Raw genomic sequence first — 3,216 nt, forward strand, 5'->3', positions numbered from 1 at the left:
GGAGTGATAGGTTGTGTACAAGGCACGGGTAGCAGATTATCCAGGAGTGATAGGTTGTGTACAAGGCACGGGTAGCAGATTATCCAGGAGTGATACCGACCATGATGATGGATTTGGTTCACAAAGAGCTTCACAAAGCGCCCAAAGAGAATACCATAGTAAGGAAGATTCACCTTATTCACTTCCAAGTGGAGGGATGAGAATCATTGTGGTAAATATAACACATCAAAGGCTGTTGCAGTGATGATGGTCACCCCATCACAATAAACCAGTTGTTCTGTTCAATATACTATTATCTCAGTTAACCTAGAAGTAAAATCGTGCTTAATTTGGACACCTGCGTGACTGACTTCTTGGTCTGTATGTGTTAGAAATTCTGACAGTTTGCGACGTCTCCATCCTCGCAAAAGGAAACTCTCAGCGAAAGCCCCCTCCTCCTTCAGATCCATGTTGGCACACATGCTAAGCACTCGAAGCAAAGCAGTTTAATAAGCCTAGGCGTCCTGCTAGCAGGACAACTTCCGGTGAAACTGGAGGGTACGCAATTCAAATAAATAATCATTAAAATTATGAAGATTAAACATTTAGGTACATACAAGTGTCTTATATTGGTTAAAAGCTTAAATTATTGTTAATCTAACTGCACTGTCTGATTTACAGTAGCTATTACAGCGAAAGCATGCCATGCGATTGTTTGAGGACGGCGCCCCACAACAAATAATTTTTTCACCGGCACAGGTTTCATAAATTCACAAATAGCGATTAAATATTCACTTACTTTTTGAAAATCTTCCTCTGATTTGTCATCCAAAAGGTCCCAGCTATAACATGTAGTGTCGTTTTGTTAGATAAAATCCTTCTTTATATCCCAAAAAGTCAGTTTAGTTGGCGTCATCGATCTAAGTAATCCACTCGTTCAAAATGCAAAGAAAGGAGTCCAAAAATCTACCCCTAAACTTTGTTTCAACAAGTCAAAATACATTTCTATTTATTCCTCAGATACCCTAAAATGTAATCAAACTATAATATTTCTTACGGAAAGAAGTATGTTCAACAGGAAACCGATTTGAGCAGTCTTCTTGGCACATGCAAACACGGATTTCCAAGCCGGCGTCCTTGTACTAAAACAGTTATTTCTTATTTSTTATTCAAGTTACAAGCCTGAAACTTTGACCATAGACTGCTGACAACCAGTGGAAGCCATAGGAATTGCATGCTGGGAGGTAGAATTGAGTATGCCCTTTTACTGGCCATTGGAAGAGCATGGTCTCTCTCAACAACAAACAAATCTGGTTGTTTTTTGGGGGGATTTTCACCTACCATATCTATTGTGTTATACTCTCCTACATTTCTACAAACTTCAAACTGTTTTCTTTACAATGGTACCAATTATATGCATATCCTGGCTTCAGGGCCTGAGTAACAGGCAGTTTACTTTGGGCACATCATTCAGACAGGAAGTGGAGAAAAAAGGGGCCTAGCCTGATGAAGTTTAGTGACAAAAACCCAAAGACTGGAACTACTTCAACTGGTCTCTCGCATCGCATTCGGTCTGGCAGATTATTTTGCCCACGGGAGATTATGTTCAATAGAACCCTTCCTTGTTTGATGATCTGCATGGCTGTTGCTGACATGTGATTGGTGGCCCTGCAGACTTATTTTCCCTGGGCTATAATTTGCTGCTGCGTCAGCGGGCCGGGAGTAATGGCGTTAGGGTCAATGTCTGGGCCTGCTTCTGCTGCTGCTTTGTGCGTGTGTGTTTGTGTGTGTACTTGCACATGCCTGCGTGCATGCATTTGAACCGATTTGTCGGTGTGCAGGACTGAATATGGAAATATTGAACTGGAGCGGTGTGTGAGTATGTGGGGGAGTAAGGGGGGTGGGTGAGAGGGGGCTGGGGTAAGAGACCAGGAGGGTGCCATCGGAAAGAGGGTGGCAGAGTTCAACTGAGAGAAAGGGTTAGAGTGTGTGGACTGGTGTGAAAGGATAGGCTCTCTGGAGGTTTCGAGTGTTAGGTCAGGGAGGAGAAGTTTAGTGACTGGGAGGTGTGTGTGGCTGAGGGAGAGGTTTAGTGACAGAGGTGTGTGTGGCTGAGGGAGAGGTTTAGTGACAGAGTTGTGTGTGGCTGAGGGAGGGGTTTAGTGACAGAGGTGTGTGTGGCTGAGGTAGAGGTTTAGTGACTGTGGGGTGTGTGTGGCTGAGGGAGAAGTTTAGTGACTGTGGGGTGTGTGGCTGAGGTGGAAAGGTTTAGTGAACATTTGGGGTGTGTGTGGTCTGAGAAGAGGTTTAGTGACTGTGGGGTGTGTGTGGCTGATGGAAGGGTTTAGTGACTGTGGGGTGGTGCTGTGGCCTGAGGGAGAGGTTCTAGTGTACAGGAAGGTGTGGTGTGGCTGAGGGAGAGGTTTACTTGACTGTGGGGTGGTGTGTGGCGTGAGGGAGAGGTTTAGTACAGGAGGTGTGTGTGGGCTGAGGGAGAGGTTTAGTGACTGTGGGGTGTGTGTGTGGCTGAGGGAGGGGGTTTGTGACTGGGGGTGTGTGTGTGGCTGAGGGAGAGGTTTAGTGACTGTGGGGGTGTGTGTGTGGCTGAGGGAAAGAGGTTTTAGTGACAGAGGTGTGTGGTGTGGCTTGAGGGAGAGGTTTAGTGACTGTGGGGTGTGTGTGTGGGCTGAGGGAGGTGGTTTATGACTGTGGGGTGTGTGTGTGGCTGAGGGAGAGGTTTTAGTGACGTGGGGTGTGGTGTGGCTGAGGGAGAGGTTTAGGTTGTCTGTGGGATGTGTGTGGCTGAGGGAGAGGTTTTGTGACTGTGGGGTGTGTGTGTGGCTGAGGGTGAGTTTTAGTTGTGACTGTGGGGTGTGGTGCTGTGGCTGAGGGAGAGGTTTAGTGACTGTGGGGTGTGTGTGTGGCTGAGGAGAGCTTTAGTGACTGTGGGGTGTGTGTGGCTGAGGGAGAGGTTTAGTGACTGTGGGGTGTGTGCTGTGGGCTGAGGGAGTGGGTTTTTAGTGACTGGTGGGGTGTGTGTGGCTGAAGGAGAGGTTTTAGTGACTGGTGGTGTGTGTGGCTGATGGATAGGGTTAGTGCCTGTGGGGTGTGTGTGGCTGAGGGAGAGGTTTAGTGACTGTGGTGGTGTGTGTTGGCTGAGGAAGAAGTTTAAGTTGACTGTGGTGTGTGGGTGGCTGATGGTAGGGTTTAGTGACTGTGGGAGTGTGTGTGGCTGAG

The sequence above is a fragment of the Salvelinus sp. IW2-2015 genome, unplaced genomic scaffold (assembly GCF_002910315.2).
Source record: "Salvelinus sp. IW2-2015 unplaced genomic scaffold, ASM291031v2 Un_scaffold5277, whole genome shotgun sequence".
Classification (NCBI taxonomy): domain Eukaryota; kingdom Metazoa; phylum Chordata; class Actinopteri; order Salmoniformes; family Salmonidae; genus Salvelinus; species Salvelinus sp. IW2-2015.